The sequence below is a fragment of the Lissotriton vulgaris genome, unplaced genomic scaffold (assembly GCF_964263255.1).
Source record: "Lissotriton vulgaris unplaced genomic scaffold, aLisVul1.2 SCAFFOLD_423, whole genome shotgun sequence".
Lineage (NCBI taxonomy): Eukaryota > Metazoa > Chordata > Amphibia > Caudata > Salamandridae > Lissotriton > Lissotriton vulgaris.
Window position 1 is genome coordinate 1,210,756 of NW_028247221.1, and position 22,042 is coordinate 1,232,797.

Consider the following 22,042-nt stretch of genomic DNA (forward strand, 5'->3'; position numbering starts at 1 on the left):
GTAGGTTAGGAGTTACCCCTGTTGGCACAATGTGCCCAGGTAACTATGAGGTCAACATGTTTCTCGCCTTTGTGGTCATAAAGATCCATGGCGTTTCATCAGGACTGAATAAGCTGTGTGTGATGTGTTGTGCAAGTAAGTAGTGATATAAGGGTCACAGGCCAGAAACTAGGAACCAATTAAATAGTTGAGTCAGCTCCTGATCGTGACCAAGAAAATGAAACAAATAACAAGGAGGACATACTTCAGGTAAGTAGATGAGTTATAGCAAAGACAACACCTACCCCTACCAGAGTGCCGATTTTTACAGAACTAATCTCTACAATACTACTAGGGGTTATAACTAGGGTAAATTCAAAAATCACAAGTCCATCACTTTTTTCAGCCGTTAAAGATTCAGATCCAGGTGAGGGTACTAGCTCCAGCTCGGAGAATAACAGATTACCCAACCACCACAGTATACTCCTTTTTTGCGAGGGACTGGGCTGTAGGAGGCAGTGGGGTGGGAAAACTATCATCAAGAGTACACGGGGGAATGCCAGGCCTGTAGGAAATTCTACCAATGGGGACCACCACAGTAATTGATCCTGATATGGTCTCTTAGTCAAGGGTGATCCCCCTAGCAGAGACCACACGTCATGACTCCCTTAACATGACAAATACACAGAGCAAATTGATCCCTATTTTCAATTTATCTAAACATTCCTCATCCTCACAATACATTGACCTTGAGTAGGGAATTATCATTTGTACCAACAGAACATACTGACCTTTTCAAGTAAACATTTTAAAATTGTTAAAATTCTTTAGAAGGTTCAGGCTGTGTTTCTTTTTCTCTACCAGACCTCAGGAACATGAAAATATTGTGTCCCCCTTCCACCTTCCTTCTACCTTTATACCTTCTTCATCCTTAATGCCTCTGGAAATATTGGCCTTTGATAGATTAGTTCTTCCAGAGGTGCAGGATGTTAAGAGATCTTTGGAATATGTACCATATAATTTGAAACTGCAAGAGAAACATGCCCTGATGGCATTAAAAGAGAATTCAAATCTGGTCATCAAACCATCAGACAAGGGCGGGAAATTATTATTATGGATTGTGAGAAATATAGTGCTAAAACCCTATTACAAATGTCTAATACAGACCACTGTACCTCCTTGCCCTCAGATCCTCTCTTGGTTATTAATTCCTGCATTAAAGAAGTCAAGGCTAGGGCGCTGCATTTAGAAATCATCTCCGTCAAGGAACATTGTTTCCTTAATAGTGACCATCCCTGTACTCCAGTACAATATGTGCCTCCCAAGGTACATAAAGACCTGAACAATCACCCTGGCAGACCAATAGGGTGTGTATCTGCCCTGGAACTATTAGAGAAGTATATTGATTCAGTAATCAAAGAAGTTGTTCTTGCCACTTACACCAACATTAGGGATACTATGGGCTTAATTTCCCAGATAGAGGACATGGCCTTTGATCAAGAGACTGAACTTCTGGTGGTGCTTGACATTGAGTCATTGTAAACTAATATCCCCAAGCTAAAGGGCTTTAAGGTGATTCGGTCCTTTTTTGATTCATGTATCTTCCAAGCCAGGATTCCCACGGAATTCCTGATGGAATTACTTGAAATTACACTTACCAACAATTACTTTTTTGTATCAGGACACTTTTTACCTCCAAAAGAAAGGAGTGTTGATAGGGGCCTGTTATGTCTCAAATCTGGTATTTTGTATATGTACAATCTGAAGAAAACTATCATCCTTTCACCTACAAATCCCTTTCAGAATCATATTGTGTTTTGGAAAAACTATGTAGATGACATCCTCATGATTTGGCCTGGGGATACAGATACCTTAGATCTTTTTGCCGACTGGCTTAATACCTTGCAAGATCATCTGAAGTTTACTTTTGATGCCCAAAATGATGTGTTGCCCTTTCTAGACCTCTCCCTTAGGATAGTTGACAAGATCGGCCTTAGCATGTTGAGGAAGCTGAGGGAGAGAAATGCTCTGTTACTTTTCTCCAGCAACCACCCTAGGAGTTTTTTGCGATGGCCTGTCATATAGATAATCTCTCCATATACTGAAGAATTGCAAGGGGATAAGTTCATTATTTTGTGAGGCAGCCATCCTAGTGGATAAGTTGTTTGCTCGAGGATACGTGCGTCGCCCCATTAGACGTTCCTTGAAGCCTGCATGGTTTTGCCCAAGAGAGGTTCTGCTCAAACCAAAGTCATGTGCTGCACATACATACATTCCTTTTGTCTCTGCTTTATGCCCTTCGAGTAATCAAGTGAGCAAAATAATCAATAGAATGTTGGTAATTCTACATGCTCAATCTATTTTTACAGAACCGCCCCCTTTTTTCTTATAAGAGAGGCCGCAATTTAGGAAACCACCTGGTACATGCTATGACCTGGACTCTGAAAATGAACATCAATCAGTCTATTATTGCTTCTTGGGTCCTACTATCAGTGTTTGGCATTTTAACTGCCAGAATTCCACTGCTTGTCTCTAGGCTGTGAACATTAAGGAGTTTAGGGGGAGCACACAAGTATACCTCTTGAAACAGTTCAGAACTGTCACACTACGAATGTTATATATGCCATATGTTGTCCATATAATTTACTCTATATAAGACAGACTACGCAGATGGTCAAGACCTACATCATAAAAACAGGATCTGCTGCAAGGTGGAGAACGCACCTTTGGCCTCTCATTTTCTGACATACAACCACACTGAAACGGATATTATCTGGCAAGTGATTGACCAACCAGTCCGCCCTATGTGTGGAGGCGATGTGGGACAATTATTGCAGCGCTGTGAATTCCAGTGGATCACAAGGTGTGACACAGTGAATAATGGACTGAATACTCTTGATGAATGGAACAATGTTGCTATTTTATAAATATGTTGTTTCGCTGTATGTAGCAACATTATGAATTTCTAGGTGAGCCATTGGTTGCCCTTGTTCTTTTTTTGAGAGGGGTTACTTTTAGATGTACATAGTTATTATTTTGTAATGAGTAATTGTTTGTACATTAATTTTTATATCACTTAAATTGACTGTCATTATTAATAATTTTTTTGTTTCGTTTTTTACTCGTCACCCATAATATTTTACACAGATAGGGTGTTTGGAAGGCTACTTTTTCTTTCTTTATCTCCTTTATACTTTTCTTGACCAGGGGTATTCAATCTATGATTTTATTTTGTTTGGATTTGACCTTTACTTCAATTTGCATTCTGGGCTTGGCCCTGCTATTAGCTACTTTGAAAATGCCTTACTTTTTTCAACCTCCGAAATGTATTTTTTCCATCTCATTTTAATCGGTCTGACGTGTGTCTTGTACTAAAGTAACATTTGGCAGGTGTCCCGTGGGACATATCAGTTAAACTGTATGGATGCGGTATAGTTGTTTGATCGGAGTCGCCGACTCACTTTTTCTTAGCGTTCAGCATGACTTCTCAGTGTATTTCGTTTATCTACTAAGATCATTCATAAGTTTGGCCAACATGTTGTTCACTTTTTTGTTTTATTGTGTTTCACATGCGCTGTTCACAGGCACTGGTCCACGAGCTATATGTGTTAACTTTGTTTAATTCCAATCCCCCATTGTTGATATATGTTGATGCTGCTTTTTATTGTTGATTCAATAATACTAACGCTTTATTGATTTGTTACTTTCCCTTTGTTTCCTTATTCATTAAGTATTAAGTCGTTCTTTTGTTAATACCTGTTGAGACATTGTTGTAGATACTATTAAAAACATAACAGGACATTACAGCCTTTATTGCAATATGTTTGGCTGAACAATAGAGCAGAGGAACACCACCTTGTATCATAACTATGTGGATTCCCCAGGGGAGAAGGAACAAATCCTCCAAATGCCCAGGACTGATTTGGAAAGCATGATAAAGCAGGCAGTAGATTCTCCCTTAAAGGAGCCACATCTTACACCAGTAGGGCTAGATTCTGATGATGACTCTGAACCAGGACCAAATGAAGGTACATCCAGAGTACCCAATTGCAAGTTGTCCTGAATTATATTTGGGACATTTTGGGTTTGGAATAGACCCCACAGAAGGAGAATGAGTTATATGCACAATATAGCACTTCCTTTTCAGATACTTTCCCTTTGCTTGAGGTGCTGCGGACTGTCATTGCTGATGTGTGAAAAGATGTTGACAAAGCCACTTGCTTCATAAACAAGAGGTACTTGTTAGACAATTTTGAAACACAAATTTCCACAAGAGACCAATGTAAACACTTTGCTATTTGCAATGTAATCCTCATCATCATTGACATCAGAAGAGGCAACCTTATCTGAAGTAGTGGACAAAAAAGTGGAAGGCTCTCTGAAGAGGGGTTATGCAGCTGCAAATTATTCCATTGTGTGCAAGTGCTTTTGCTTCCTGAGCCACATAAGTCTGAATAAATGATTTTCAGACATTATGTGATTGTCTCCAGGACAAAACAGACTCTGTCCCTATTTTACCTAACATGGAGTTGTTCCCACAATTTTTATTAGGTGCCTCATTTGACTCCCTGTGGTCATCAGCCAAGTCTGCTGGTGCAGTCATTTAAGGGGGATGGCTGCTTTGAATGTGACCCTGGAATCTGGATTCTGGCCAGCGTTTCTTATTTCAGAAAATATTTTTTTCTGGCTCTAAGCCTTGCAGGGAAGAGCTAAATGACATGGTTAAGAAATCAGCAGAAGAACAAAAAATATTGAGACGATTTAAATTTTTTCCAGAGAAAAAATAATTTGTCCTGAAAACATATTCCAAATGTTGAGGGAGAATAGGCAGCCCTTTGTGGCTGGGGCCCGTGGTCGGGTGGCGATGGTTGGTGGAGAAACCTGGCTCTAGCTCTCCAAATCCTAGGAACAACATAAATGTCCATATGATAGTCAGAGGGAGGCTAACAGATTTTTTCCTCAATAGTCACAGCTAATAGAGGCCAATGGGTTCTCTCAGTCATGAGGGAGGGATATTGAATCCGGTTCATACAGGAGCATCCAGTTCCATGCATCTAATGTACTCTAATAGACCAAAAGGGATGCTATACTCACTGGAGTACAAGACCTACTGATGGAGGAAGCAATAGTACCTCAATCTGAACAAAAACAGGGACTTTACTTGATTCTTTTTTGGTACTAAAAGAGGATTGTTCATTTTACCCAGTTCTGGACTCAAAGGCTTTGAACAAGTTTCTCAGGGCTGAGACATTCCGAATGGATTCTCTTTAAATGAATGGATGCTCTTTAAAAGCGCCGGGACACTCTTTTTGAGTAGCCGTGCGCTATATAAAAATAAATATAACATAACATAACATAACACAAACCCTTTAATTGCAATTTCCTAGCACCCTTGATCTGAAGGACGCTTATTTCCATGTCCCAATTCACCGGGACAAGCAGGGATTTCTGTCATTAGCAATTGATGACGAACATTACTAGTTCCAGGGTCCCCCTTTTGGACTGGCAACTTCTCCGAGGGTGTTCACCAAGGTACCTGCACCAGTAGTAGCATTACTGCATTCAAAAGGAGTTTCTGTTTTCCTTATCTTGATGACTGGCTTTTATGTGCTTCTTCCTTTTCATAGGCGGAGCAAGCTGTGGAGACAGTCTGCAGCCTACTACACCACATGGGGCTCATAGTCAACCAACAGAAGTCCAGATTATTTCCAGCCCAAGTGACTTTCAATTGGGGCCAATGTCAGCACTGAGCTGAGTCTACTTGCCCCCAAAAAGATTTAAAACACTGCAAATGAATCTGACAAACCTTCTAGCTCTCTCCAGAGTACCACAGCAAAGACCAGAGTGAAAGTCCAGAGTTTACGGAGGCCTTGACCTTGGTGGTAACTTGTTTTCCTTTCACATAAAACCCCTCATAAATCTCCTCATGGCTCATTGGCATCAGACTTCTCCTGACTTTGATTGTCAAGTTCAAGTTACTGCTCGTAGTCTTCTTCCATATGTTCACCCTGTTGTTACTGACAGCGGATGACTGGTGGGGTACACTTCTCAATCATCAGGAGAGGAAAGCACAGTGGTCAAACTGGGAGAGGACACAATCACCAAATTGGCAAGAACTGGCAGCAGTTTGTGACGCACTTCTAGTATTCCCGAGTCAGTTAGAGGAGGAGTGAATCTTGTTGTTTGAACAGACAATCTAGTAGCCCGATGTTACCTCAACCGTCAATGGGGTATGAGGAATTAAAGACTCAATGAGTTTACAAGAATTATCTTTTTTTGGGCTGAGCACTATCCCCTTGCATTCAGGGCAATCTATCTACAAAGGAATCTCAACTTCTTCTGCAAGTCACAATGTGCCACGGTCAGTACTTTAACACATATCCCAGTCCTACTTCGATCAGATATGTACCCTATTCAGGATGCCTGAGATAGATCTGTTTTCATCCACCTGCAATATAATACTTCCTCTCTTTTGCACTGAAATCCCAAGTTATAAACCTTAGATGGTGGATGTGTTCTCAACAGGTAGCCCAAATAAATCCTCCGATTCTCCACCCCCCAGGATGCTTCAGAAGATTTAGGAGGAGAGGTGGACAGTGACAGTACTGGCACCACACTGGTCAAGGAGGCAATATTTTCCAGGCTCCTACAGATGTCAAACAATCCATCAGCAATCTTTATTCAGTTTCTTTCACAAAAACCATAAAAGCACACGCATAAAATACAAATAAAGGCATCCTCAGATAAAACACATAGCAATTATAATAGTATTCGAGACTGTGTGTAGGAGACAAAATACAAAAGGCACAAATCTCCCACAGACAACACCAACAGAAAAATTGGGTAAATTAAAAACAACTAATCTCCCCAGGTATAAACAATTGCGGAACAAGCGGGAGGCAAAGTTTGAACAAGATACCCTACTCTGAGCTACAATACAATAAGTGAACTTTCTTGGTTTTTATAGAGTGTGCCAGACATGATAAAGTACATTGTGCCTTAGACTTACTGTTTTTACAGCTCTGGTAACAAGAAATAAAACCAAAAGAACTGCCATAAAAGACTGCCAATAGATGATACGTTTAATTTGTGCTAATTAGTCACAACTGGATCTGAGCCTGACTGTGGATTTGAAAAAAAATAAGCACAGAAAAAAACTGTACGGCCCATAAGCATTAATAGAATGAATGTAGGCGGGACACACTTGCCTAAAATGAGTCTTTGTCAGAAACGGAATGATAAAAGACTTTCTAGATAAGTCTTAAAAACTATAACACATTAAGAAGTGAAGCATGTCCTGTGGAGACTTGCCACACAAGCCACAGGGCAACAGCGTCTGGCCCTTACTCTGCCCACTTGGGTGGGCCATAAGGAGATGGAAAAGGTCAAACTGGACCCTGGTCAGTAGAAAGCGATCGTAAGAATTCACAAACTCTACTACATAGGGTTCAGTCAGCTGCATAGTCCTTAGCATAAAAAAATGACGTACACTGGGCTTCATTAGCTCCTTATATTCCATGGCTCTGACTGCTGTCTAATAAAGGCCTCCGTAATCCAAATCTGGTCCTTCTTATTACATTGATTACGGGTTAAAAAAAGGACTGCTCTCCCCAAGCTCAAACGGCACTCCTTAATGTATTTGAGGCATTGGATATGGGATGCATGATCAAGGGCCATACAATCCTTTAAGATCAATTTGTTTAATGAGGTTCCATTGCTGAGCCAGATTTTTAACCACAATGAAAGGGGGCGAAAAGCCAACAAATAAGTGAGATAGGCCATACCAACCTCTTCATGGATTATAAAGGTGGAAGTACCCTGGGGTACAGCTAAGCGCCGTCTCAAAAAGGTGTTTTCCGCTATTTGTTAATCATCAAGGGCAACATACCCCCAAGTTTCACTACCATACAGCGCTTTAGCAGTGCACTTTGCCCTATAGATCTGCAATAGTGCCTAATTTAGAGGCAAAGTTAAAGATCACCTTTCTTGTGAATTTTTAAAGGCGCCCAATTCATCTTGGCATCCAGCAGGACTCCCAGGTAGGAAAAAACACTGGTCTTGGGGACTGGGGTAGACCCGACCTTAAAAATATAGGACTTGCTCGAACGAGATCCCACTTGCATCACGTTGGATTCAGAGTTGTTAACCAACAAGTCCTGCTCTTCCATAAATTGAACAAAAGAGTTCAGCAATCTTTGCAGCACCCTCTCAGTCATGGCTATCAAGACAGTGTCATCTGCGTACACAAGTATAGGAAGGCCACGCCATTCCAACTGAGGATAATCCACCTTAGACTCCAGTAATACCTTCTCCAAGTTTTTTATGTATACATTTTTCAAAAAGGGGACAAAATCCTTTGGATGTAATTTCAGAACCTCTTTCATCTACCATTATAGGTGCCCCCCTCCTGACACTTCCAAGAGATGGAGAACAACTTCACAGCATAATCAGCACATTAACATGAGGCAAGTAGAGTGAGGCAGAATTGGGCAGAAACATTTTTCCCATAACAAGAGCACACCTGAGCACATATTATAGATTATACGTATTTTGTCTCTCAGGTAGGCTTCTGTGCCACCTGCACATCTACACCAGGAAATGACTTAATTCATGGGCACTCCGGTGCTTCCAGGAATTGGGGGCCTCAGTTGAGGTTCCACCCTGCAGTATTCCGGCACAAGTATCCCTCATGTATGCCTCAAGCGGCAGCTGCCCACGATCGTGCGGCGCAGCTGCTGAACCAAAGACAGTGTTCCCCAAAAGACCATGTGAGGATATAGAACGGCTGAACAGTTCTACTCCCTCAGCCAGCTCGCTTCAACCGTCCTGGTGTACTTGCACTGATTGGTGTGCCAGTGCAGCTGGCCCAAACCTGAATCAGCCCTGCAGTGGGCTATCAGCAAGCCCGATGCCTCTGCTGGATCTCGCCTGCGGAAGGAGCGGGACTGCCTCCTTGAGAGCCCTCCCTGGGTCTCTGTAGCTCAAGGGGTGGACCCTTCCGCTTTGCGCTGGATGCAGACAGCAGGCTTCTCACGACAGACCGGGACTCACGCTACCAAGCTACGGGAATATTTGTGGGCAGGACGAAGCAGTTCCTACGCATAAGGAGTCCTTATAGGCTGGGTCTCCCCTGATGAGGCAGCCATCTCTCCAGAACTCGAGAGGGAGGAGAGAGCGCATTTTCAGCCTTAGCTCTACTCTCCCTAATGTAATGCGTTGTAATGGTATGCATTGTAAAGGTAGTATGCGTTGTAATGGAATGCGTTGTAATGGATGTTGCGTTGTAAAAAATGCATTGTAAAGGTATGCGTTGTAAAAGTGTGTGTTGTAACCTCATACATCTTTGGAGTGAAGAACAACTCTGATTGAATACATAATAATTATCCGATGTACCAAACAAATGAAGTGGTGAATATTTATTAAAACATTGGAGTCCAAACTACATTTCAAAAAGGATTAACCCCAGCTGGGGTCACAGTTGTGCCAAGGGAATGTTCCCCAAGTAGGGGCACGCTTATAGCTATCAGTATCATGTGTACTACGGTGTACACACCCTGAGAGCACACACAACAGACACACAACCAGGATACAACAGAGGCTGTGTGAGTATACATTATCATTGAGTCCCTTCTCCAAAATCATGTGGTCACAGCCCTGGTACTTTTAGTGCAATGTATTTCTTCTGGGGTGCACTTCAAACACTATTGAAGTGCACAACACCCCATCCATATTTTTAGCCCAAGCCCTAGACACACCACGGGGGGTGGAGACAGCATTGTGGAAGGCAGGCGCAGCCCTAATCAGGTAGAGGTGTTACTCCTCCCACCAATCCAAATGCAGACCAGGCCTATTCAGGTACAAGGGAAAACTCCTCCTGCTACTCTAAATTCAGCCAAGGTCAATGCAGCCTGGCGCTGAGTCTCCTAGGAAAGGCAGGATACACCACAAACCTCCCCAGGTACTGGCTGGAGTGAATGCACATCCCCTGTCAGTCAGAACCAGACGGCCAATAAACATTCAGGCAGGGCACAAACACACATGAGCACACAGAAATTCATAATTTTAAAAGTGGCATTACTAAAATAGTAATAATAAATCCACTTTTACCGAAAAGCAGGGTTCCGCACTACTATTCCAAACATAGCAAATATGGTTGAGCTACTCCTGTCATGTCAGGAATTACCACTGAAGTATATATATCAGAGAATCCCCAATGCATACCTATGAGAGGGCAGCATCAAAGCAATGAAAAATCAAATAGGCTGTTTGTCACTACCAGGATATTCCACACAGTTGAGGCACAAATACAGGAAATGGTGCTTCAGGGTTTCCTCTTTGTGGTGCATAATACAGACCAGTTGGTTCTAGATGTTCAGAGATGTGTTTAGGTTATTTTTTATCATATTAAGTAATTTAGAACTTCTAACTCTCTGCTTGTGTCTTTTTGAACAGCCATAGAGGTAAAGGTATGTCAACTCCTACACTTTGTAGATGGGTAAAGTTGGCTATACTCCAGTGATTTAAATCAGCAAACATGGAACCTCCGGACAATGTGCAGGGGCGCTGTACCAGAATTATTTTAGCCACGTGGGCAGAATCTCTGGGAGAATATCCTTGATAGAGATTTGTAGGGTGGCCACCTGGTTGACCGCAAAAACCTTTGTGAATCATTATAGGCTAAACAAATTCCTTTCTTCAGACAAACACTTTGGAACAGTTGTTATGATCCAGCAATTACATACTTGCAGAGGTTTTGAGTAAATCTTTTTTTTCAGTGTAAATATTTTTTTGCTTGGTAAATCCTAAACATATTCAGGACTGGGACCAGGAAGATGGATGATGGATAATTACACAAATATTTACAGGTATTCTTCATTACCCTGAATCATAATCCTCTTCGTACCGTGATTCAGTGTAATAAAGATTACCAGTAAACAATTGTTTTATTCCAATGGAGCTTAGGTTTAGTCTTTAAACCACAGTAATAACACAAAGAAGTACTCCAGGCATCAGACTTTTCAAGACCACACGAAACAGGCAGACCTGTACCTACAAAGGAAATGCACAGTCACAATGAACAAGGAAACGTGTTTTGTTAAGGTACAAGTAAACATAACATCTTCTAATCTGTCTCCAAATTTTGCTATTTGAGTCCCGGCTCGCTCACAGTATTTGTGCAGTTTCCATATGTATACTTTTCCAAACTTTCAAGAATAGCTCACCATTTCTGTGTCTTTATCCAGATCTTCACAGTACTTCACACATGATGGTTTGGTGTCAGGACTTTCATTGGCTGAAAAGTCATGGTTTCCCTGTGTTCAGTGGTGGACGTTGGAAAGGGAATAACACGGTAATTTGGTGAGATGTACACAGCACTTCTTTTAGATGATCTTACACCTCTCAGAATATACTGGGGAATTTTGTATGACAATATTTTATTGAAGCAGATATAATCCCTGACAGGATTGTAGAATTTAAAGTAAAACTTGATGAAATAGTCAAGCAGCATATACCTGGCACTAAACATATGGGCAAGTAATTCCTCAATGGCATGCAGCACATGCCGGTAATCGATGATGACAAAGCAGGTTGTGCATAGCAGAGGTGTCCACAATAAAAATAATCTCTGTTGAGATAACAGGTGGGGATGTAATGCCTAGGAAGACAACATTATATCAGATAACTCCAAAGTAATTATATTAGACGGTTGGTAATCCATAAAGGTAATCCATTAAAACAAATAATAATGTATATTCTACAAAAAATGGAAATGAACTCCTGATAGGATGGCATTATTAGGCAAATTATTAGATAATGTCTCAGGAAGTAAGTGAAGTAGATACTTAAGGTAGGTACTTAATGGTAAATTAAAACTTTACTCAATCAGGAGAAAGTATCTAAGTACTTTTCTGTACCTAACCCTTAAGAAAATAACAGAAGGATGGGTGACTGTGTCGATGATCAGAGGGGCATGTGCTCTTAGAAGAAAAAGTAGGTTGGTTATCTACTACAGAGAAATGAGGAGAGAAATTCTCTGAGTGTAAAGTAGGTGACCCTGTGCTGCCTGAGTAGGTAGTTGAGATGTGAGCGGGTCCTGGGATCGTTGTTGATGGGTAGGTAAAGCTAGAAGAATTAGTATTCAGGTGGTTTCTGCCTAAGGATAGCGAAAAGTTGTTCACCTCAGGGGTAATAGTAGAAGAGCGTGTAATGCTTGGAGAGACAGCAGAAGGGTGAATAACCCCTGAAGAGATTGCAGAAGTACCAATAACCCTTGAGAAATTCTTAGAGGGGCTGGTGATCCATGAAGAGTTATTAGAGGGCCCAGAATTCTCTAACAGTAAGGCACAGGGGCAGGGACTGTTTGATGAGATAGAGGATTTTCGAGTAATATCTGAAGAAATTAGCGAGGGGTGCATAATCCCTGAGGAAACTTTGCAAAAACAGGCACTTCTTGTGGAAGGAACACTTTGGTGGGTTTGTTGTGAGGGTGAAATTTGGGGGCCTACAAAAGCAGAGGAGAACTCAGAGTGACTATTTATCTTTTGGGAAATGTTACTTGGCCATGACGTCTCTGAGAAGGAAGATATATGGCAGGGTTTCTGTGGAGCGGCACCAGGGAAGAAGGTATTCCCCAAGTAGGAACCATGTGAGTATGTATCCACTGTGGAACTAGCAATAGTATCTGGGGACATGCTAGGATATTTATTCCTTGTTGAGATGGAGGAATGTAAGTTAAATTCCGGAGGGGTAGCCATGGGCCGAGAACTCCCATTGTGTGCAAAAATGGGGCTGGAATTTCCTGTGGAGTAAGCCGGGGAATAAGTAAGTCCTAGGGATAAATCATTGGGGTTCATATTTTTTTGACAAATATCATTACGCCCACTATTCCCAGAAAAAGTTGTCCTTAAGGAAGTACCAATATGAGGGTGTGTAATCCCAGAAAAGAGAGAAGTAGCGGGTGCATTAAAGGCTGAAATGTGGGGAAAGCTTTTCCCCTTAAATGTGTCACCTGATAAAGGATTAAGGTCTAAAAAAATCTGGGAACTTGGATTAGTTGAAAAGGCAACAGATGGAGGTGTTCTACTTAAAGCATTTTCACTGGTATAGGTTTTCCCTGAAAAAGAAGCAGTAGGATATTTTTTAATTGAGGATATCTCACTGGGGAATGAATTTCCTGATGAAATGGTACTCAGGAAGGAATTTGCTGATCCAATATCACTGGAAGAGGTAATAGATGAGGAATAAGGTCGGGGGTAAATAGCCTTTGATGCCAAATCAAGGGGTGAGTTATTAACCAAGGATGCATTAGGAAAATTGGTGTTTCCAGACAGCGACGCAGAATGGTGGGTAAAGGGTATGTCTTTATCAAAAGAGAAATTATTTCTTGAAGATTTATCATGGAAAAGAAAATTCCCTGTGGCTGCTTCACGGGGGGCGGTATTACGCAAGGCTACATCATGGTGGTATGTTTTACCTGTAGATGTGCTGTGCAACAAGGTATTCACTGTGGAAAAATTGGTAGGAGCATTATTTGGGGGTGAGAAATGTCGGTAGGAATTCACTGAAGACATATCACTAGGACCTTTCTTGAAAGAGGGCATACCAAAGGTTAAAGTTTTTCGCGATGCATCACAAGACAATGCTTTGCCTGAGGATATAGTATTCCCCAAGGGGACATCACAGGGGGATGAACTTCTTAAAGGGAAGTCATAAGTATTCACTGATTTGCTCTCGCAGGGACTGGAAAAAAGTGGACTAAGAGACACAGGGGAGAAAACACGGGGTCTGGGCTTCCCTGGGAATTTAGGAGGTTTGGAGTACCTTGAGGAAATATCAGAAACGCTGGTATCCTCAGACAATTTATCAAGAAGGTTGGTTTTGGGTGAGGCGATAGATTGGGGGATGAGATCAGAAGAGGAAAATGTATTCCCTGAGAGGGAATCACGGGTGCTTCTATTTCTTGAGAAGATATTGCTGGGGCCTTTATTTCCCGAGAAGATCTCACGGGGGCGGGTGTTCCCGCGAGCACTGTCTTTGAGGCATTCGTTTCTCGAGGGACTAGAAAGGGAGAGGTTATCTCCTGACGTTCTATCAACTGAACCGCTATTCTCTGATGATCCGTCTTGGTCGTTGGTATGTCTGTGAGAGTCATTAGCATCAGGGAGGACGTTATTTCCCGAAGAACAGTCAGCGGAGCCTTCTTCCAATTCAGTAAAAGAAGACGGGCACCTATTCCCTAAGGCGATGGGCGGTGCCATTAATGTGAAAAACCTCCGTAGAAATGCACCTTGCAGTACCTGAGCGGGTCTTGGATAGAGAAGAGTGAAGAAAGCACAAGGCTGATCGTGCACCTGGGCGACATTAGCGTCTTGAACAGACAAGAGGGAACGAAGTGCGAGGTGGTGCGCGCACGTGGGATAAGGCGGGGTCTGGAAATGAAGATTTGCTGAGGTGACGGGTCAAATTCGAGAACTGTGAATTTCCATTGTTGACAACAGCACGGAACGAGCGCGCGTCACGCAGGCTCGCTCCTAACACTGCGGAGAATCGAGGACCTCTACAAACAGGCGAGAACAAACCGAAAGTCACCTTGATTTATGCGTCTGGTACTCATTTTTAACGTGATGTTTCGTTATTGGAATTTTCTTTTTAATCTGAACGAGTAAACGTAGCCATTTATCGTCACTCACTGGCATAAATGGTAGGAAGTGGGTGTAGGACACGCGCCCAATTTAAATATACACAGTAAGATGGCTTGGAAACGTGAGCCAAGGGTCCTATTGCGATGCCTCCATTAAAGCGGCACCCCCACCCTTTCCTGTATTTTCTTACATGCCAACATTTAAAAGAGCTAAGTGGGAAATGTAAATGAATTATTGGAAGATTGGATTTCCTCCATTGACTTCTGTTGAATGAGAGGCAATTTCAGGCGGGAGATAGCCAACATAAAGCCATTGTTTTGCTTAAAATATCGGGAGTCGCCCACCTGAATCCCGTGTATTGGCATGATATATTCAGATGCTGCCCTGTTATGGGCCTCGGTTAGCTGAGAAAACGGACTTCTTGATGAAAATCAATGCTTATCAATGCCCCAGACTAACATTCGGGGACCAGATTGCAGTAATGGATTTACAATGTGTTGTCATTGCAGAATATAGAGCGTAGAATGTCAGGTATGTTCTTTGTACTTAACAAGTGGGGTTGGAATGTCATAGTTGCCAACTGTCCCGTTTTTGCAGGGATATTCCCGGCAAGTTGGATACTGTCCCAGGTAATATCGTTGCAGAAACTGTTCCTCTTTATAACACACAGGTACGCTAACAAGAACATTCTGTCTGCAACCGTCTTATGGTGCAAAGTGTCCCAGGATTTTTTTCAAATGCTAGCAACTATGGAATGTTACGGGGAGTTAGAGAGCCGGGAGAGCACTGTTATGATGAAGGGTACCCACGTATGTACCTGGGGGGATGTGTCACATGCAGGGCACCGTATAGATAACCATCATGAGGCTGGTGGTGTAATCAAATGGAGATTTTGGAATCTGGACAGATTGTACAGTGGATACCATCAGGAGAAGATGCCATGTCAAGGTGTTCCTCACTGTCCTCCCATAGAGTGTTGGAGAATGCTTTAGGAATAAAGAAAATCGTTCTGTACGAATATATGTTTGAGGTCATCTTTACAGAATTGGCGATGACCTCCGACAGAGCTGAACACCCATTGGCGTGCAACTGTGTGTTGTGATCAACATGGGAAACTGCAGAATTAGTCCCCTCACCGGCAAGTACTGTAAGAAAAGCTTGGTCAAGGCTTGCAGTGTGCTGCAATCTCTTGGAGATATTTCCACCTGTGCCATACCAACTGTAAATACAAAACATTAACTTACTTAATGGTTATAGTAGCCTTAACCGTTTCCATTGGCGTTTTCACCATCACTGGAATGCAACTGCCCTCGCACGCACATGCGTCGTTACGTCATTGCGTGCCTCCATATTACTTTAAACAAGAAAAGGCGTAGAACATGGCTTTGTTTCTGAGAGAGAAAAGTCAATATTGGTGGCCTGGATTAGACTGGGAAATGTAACGAAAGGTCAGGAATTGTATAGAATGTGAGAATTCCGATAAGGCCCAAGTTAGCCTCTGACCTCCTTTACATCCTATATCTAGTCCTCTATGCCTTGGGAAAGAGTAGGCATAGATATAATGAGGCCTATATGGGAACACCAAGTACAGGTGTATGCAATAATCTTGCTGATCTATTTACAAAGTGACTAGAGGTAGAAAGGGTACAAAAGGCTGATACAAGCAGTATTATCAAGTTTCTTGACAAGGTATTTATAAGAGGATTGCCAAAGTGGGCCCCGAGTGATAATGGTCCCCAACTCACATCTGAATGTTTTAAAACTCACTTGAAGAGAAATAAAATCACACATTAAACTAGTTCTTTGTACCTTCCACCAGGGAGTGGTGCTGTAGCATGGTTTAACCATGTAATCAAAGGAATTGTCTAGTTAGCTAGTAATCTTAGATATACTGTTAGACCGAAGTCTTGTTTATAATTTGTTTTTACCTTTTATTATGCGTTAATGTAACAACCTGGGTATTTAGCCATATGTGTCATACAAATGTATTTTTTCCACCAAATTTTAGAGTTAAGTAATGTGGTTTGGTTTAATAAACGGTGAGATGTGTTATGATATAGACACCCATCTATGTTCCCAAAGGGGTGTGTCCCATGCAGACACTGTATAGATAGCCACCACCAGGCTGGTGATGTAGTCTGCTGGACTTTCTGGAATGTTGACAGATTATTCAGTGGATACCATCAGGAGAAGTTGACTCAGGATCACGATATACAATTATTGCAGCATGTATTTGGGCGAAGCACTTTGTTGCAACCATTGGTAATAATTTACAACCGCCTGATGTTAACCCAGAAAGTTACACAGGAGGTAAAATTGCTATGATAGGGTTTAGACATCTGGTGTTTAGGTTTAAGAGTAGTAAGAGTAGGCATGTGCTATGCAAACTGTATGCTGCTAAAGAAGGACCATCTGTTCTGGTATGGAAAGATCAAAGAAAATTGTGCATAATTTGGTTTAGAGCAAGTGCTAGTAGCATGTGCTCATGAATGCACAAAACAAATGATATGGGTGTTGGGTGAGTTTCGATCAGTCTTTAATGGAAAAATTGGAAACTCGAGGAGTTTTACTCACCAAATTAGATTGAATAGTAATGCAACTCCCAAGATTCATAAGCTCGCAAAATCCCTTTCATAGTCAGAGAAGAACTTAAGAAGGAGTTGGAAAAACATACAGAGTCACACATTATTGAACCAGTGGAGGCATCTTAATGGGTGTCCCCACTGGTTGTAGCCAGAGGATCCAATGTCAAGATGCATTTATGTGTTACTTTCAGGGGTTGAACAACATAATTGATGTGGATCGATTCCCTTTGCCAAGGATAGTTGAGATGTTATCCCCAACTGGACATTCAGAATGGTTATCAACACTGGATCTGTCTGCTGCATATCATCAGAAAGTTTTGGATCTTGATAGTAGACATTTCATTGCATTTTGTACACTATTTGGTTGCTACTAATTGCGATGTATGCCGTTTGACTTAGCGCCGGTGGCAGCAGTCTTTCAAAAGCTAATGACACAATGGTTTGGTGACATTCCTGAAGTAACATTCTTCCTAGATGACATTTTAAAAATGGGAATGAATAAGAAACATCATGATGAAGAATTAAGGAATGTGTTGGACATTTTCAAAGGGAGGGGTTTGACAGCTGAGATCACGAAGTGCCAATATGTTGAAAAAAGGCCACATGTCACAAACATAGGATTAGCGACGGTGGAATCAAACCAAAAGAAAAACTTGTGGAAGCTATTAATAAGGCCGCGCCACCCAAATCTAAAGATGAACGTAGGTCTGTGGGTTTGGTGGAGTTTTATTCAAAGGTTGGCGAGAACTTTTTGGAGAAAACACTTGATATGAGTTTGTTGTTAAGAAACAAAAACAGATTTGAGGGGCCTTATGCATATCCAAGATCATTTTTAAAAATCAAACTTGAAATTGGTAAAGCACTCATGTTGCATGGTTTGATCCCATAGCTGAAACTTGTGTAACAACAGACGCTAGTGAGAAATGTCTTGGGAGCGTACTCAAACAAAAAAGTGAACACGTTCAAAGCCTTCTTTTCAGACCTCAGCCTTACCCAGGCACGTAATGTTCCAGGTTGTTCCAGGACTTGGCAGCAAAGTAGCAGAAGGAACGACCTCTAATTCGGCTGCGATGGATGTGGGGCTCTTATGCAAGGGAGGTGGGCGTAGTTGTCTGGCGGATTGATGGAAGGCCAGGTGGTGGTTGATGTAAGTGGGTTCAATGTTGTAGAGGGTTTTGTAGGCAAGGGTTAGCAGCTTAAACTGCATCTTTTGGACCGGGAGCCAGTGGAGACTTCTGAGGTGGGCGGTGATGCTGGACCATTTAGAAAGGTTGAGGATGAGTCTGGCTGAGATGTTCTGTATGGTCTTGAGTAATTTGAGGAGTTTGGTGGTAGTTCCAGCATAGAGTGCATTTCTGTAGTCCAGTTGTCTGCAGACGAGGGCTCAGGTGACTGTTTTCCTGGTGTTGAGAAGGATTCATCTGAAGATCTTTCAGACCATGCGGAGTGTGTGGAAGCAGGAGGAGGATACTGCGTTAACCTGTCATTTAATGGTGACTTGGCTATACAGAATAACGGCTAGGATGTGGGGTTGGTCAGTGGGGGTGGTGCAGGTAAGAGAGCGGTGGACCAATATTTGTCATACCAGGGTGAGGTGTTCTTTCCGAAGATGAGCACTTGCATCTTATCCGTGTTCAGCTTCAGGAAGTTGGACCTCATCCAGTCAGCGATACCGGTCATGGCGTTTCAGAAGTTGAATCTAGTTGTGGTGGGGTCTTCCTTGAGGGAGAGGATGAGTTGCGTGTCGGCAGTGTATGAGATTATGCTGTGTCCATGAGAGTGGACAATATCGGCAAGCGACGTCATGTAGGTGTTAAAGAGAGTAGGGATGAAAGGGGAGCCATGAGGGACACTGCAGATAATGCTCTTGGGTCCAGAGGAGAAGGAAGGAAGGCAGGTTCTTTGTGAGCATCCTGTGAGGAAGAAGGTGATCCATTTGAGGGTGTTACCCCAGATGCCAATGTGGTAGAGTATGGTGATGAGGGTGTGGTGGGATGTGGTGGTGATGGCCGCTGAGAGGTTAAGGAGGATCCGGGCTGCCCTCTCACTTCAGTCAAGGAGGGATCTGCTGTCATCAGTTGCGGCAATCAGGGCAGCTTCGGTGCTGTGGTTGGAGCGGAAGCCAAATTGGGAGGCGGCAAACTGGTTGTTTTCTTCCAAGTGTTAGGTGAGCTGGTGATTGTTGGCCATCTCCATGACCTTGGAAGGGAAAGGGAGCAGTGAGATGGTGCAGTAATTCTCGAGTTCGCTGGTTTGGGTGGAGGGTTTCCTTTGGATTGGTTTCACCTCTGCATACTTCCATGCTCCGGGAACGGTGGCTGTGGTGATGGGTATATTGAGGATGTTGGTCAAAGCAGTGCTGATGTCCTTCCGTGTATGTTGAAGGAGTGATGGGGGCGGGGTCTGTCGGTGCTCGGGAGTGAAGTGAGTTCGGGATGGCTGTGGTGGACTGCGTGGTGAGCTGGGTTCAATCAGTGAGCAGGTGGCTGTGGGTGGCAACTGTGGCTGTCAGCAGGTGATTGAGGTTGGTTAATTGTAGGTCAACGGTGCTGTAGATATCTGATATCTTGCTTCGAAAGTAGTACTCTTGGGTGTCGCAGACGACCTGGAAAAGGCGGATCATGTTTTCGGTAGCAGGCGGACAGGGGAACTCCCTAACGATGCTGAAGAATTCCTTTGTGTGGTTGGCGCTTGCCTCGAGGCAGTTGGTTAGGGTGTCCTTCTTGGCCCCTCTGAGGCAGTGGTGGTATTTACAGAGGGCTTATTTGAAGGTGGTGAGGTCTGTGGGGCTCCTGCTGGAGCGCCATCGTCTCTCTGGTTGCTTGCATTTGCCCTTGATGAGCCAGAGCTCGGGTGTGAACCAGCTAGTCTACTTGCTGGATCTGTTGGTGCTGGCCTTTCTCATGGGGGTGACAGTGTCAGAGCTTTTTAAGACCCAGTCGGAGAAGCATGGACAGCTAACTCAAGGTTGTTGGTGGAGTCTGGACTCGTGGCATTGAGGACTGTAGTCCATTGAGCCTCAGTGATTCTGTTCCATCTACGATGAGAAGGGATGGGGGTTTGGTGGTGGGTCAAGGGGAGCCTGCGATGGTGAAGTGGACAATGCTGTTGTTGGTCCAGGTTAGCTTAGTTACATGGAGGATCTTGATTCCAATACTGGTTGTGAAAATGGGATCTACTGTGTGTCCTGTCTTGTGTGTGTGGCTGGCAACCAGCTGTGTGAGGCCGATGTTGCTCATGCTCTCCAGGAGGTTGGCGTAGTTGGAGTAGTCTGGTCGCTGAGGAAGATGTAGTGTTTGGAGTCAATTGCCAGGGGTTAAATGCATTTGGAGACAACTTTGCAGAAGCCAGGGCAGAAGTCCTAGGGTCTGTAGGCGAGGGTCCCTCTAATGGTTGTTTTGATATCAGTTCGGATTTGGAAGTTTAGTTGTTCCATGACTGATGAGGTATTGTCTTCGGTGGTCGTGCATTGGAGCATTTCCTTATGGATGATGACGATCCCTCCCCCGTGTTTAATGGTGAGGTCTCTGTGTATCATCTTGTAGCTCTGGAGTGTTGCAGTAGTGATTTCGGGAGTTGATGACGGGGTGAGCCAGGGCTCTGTGCTTTGTAACATTGTAAAACCTAGCTATCAGGTGGTTCTGTGTCATGTGTAATACCCATGGCCATTTCTGGCATTTTAACCTACATCACTTTGCATTCTAAACGTTGAACCCCTAAAGAAAGTGGTAAGGCAAAAGTACATCTCACAATGCAATATGCTGTTGAATGAAAAGTGAAGAATGGCTTATACTTCATAACGCACTTGACAGGCCAGTAAAATGCACAATAAGAATTTGTTCCTGAATTTAATCCTAAACAACCCAGAGGTGAGAGGGCAGAGATGGCCTTTTTAGTACAAATAGGAATATCTTAATTGTGTAATATTAACACTCCTTCGAGGAAACAACGCCATACTAAAAATATATTGTTTCCCAGAACAATACAAACATAGAGACACTACAAACGCAAAAACAAAGTGCTGACACCCTTTTTCCGAGTATCTGCCTGCGGCCCATCTTGAAATGGTGCAGCAAGTACTGAAGGTGCTGCCCTGCGAGGGCCGTCTATGTATAGGACAGTTCAACCTCATTACTTTTCCCATGTAACTCATAATGGTGTGTATCTTTCTCTACTTTTTTGCTAACCCAGTCTCTGCGACGTAGCCACTCTTCAGCTACCCCATACTTCCTGTTTGCCAATCCCTAATATCTCCTGTGTACCCTCAAATTTCTACATGTTCTTCCTTTTTTTTCCTCCTCCTCCATCCCCTTTTGGTAAGTGTAATGTGTGGGTGAGGGTGGGTATGACTTCTCCTCCAATTACTACTTATTAATCCAAGGTCTGTCCACTGCCCTCTTTGCGTGGCATATGTTGTGGATGTGCCTCCTTTCTTCCACCCTATTGTTTCTCCTTCTTCACCAGCCTTTCAATGTCCCAAAATACAGAAGAGTCAGCATCTCCCTCTTCTAGGACCTTTGCCTAGAGCAAGGGAAGGGAGCATCAGGATTTGTGCTGATTTTAAAAAGAAATGTTTTTTTTAGGTTGGTCATAACTTTCCTTTTAACTTCTCGCTTGTGGGAGGGAGCCTTTCCAGGAGCCAACCTGGTGCAGGGGTTTGCCCTTTTGCGCATTGGTCCTTTAGACTGACAAAGCGGAGATTGGCAGGGAATCTGTAATATCAAGAAAACATTTTATTAGGACTCATGAGTGGAACTACATCGACCCAGAACCCTCAAGCAATGTTTGAGGCTGCACATGGAGTACAGAAACCATGGCCTTTATATGTTATGTTAT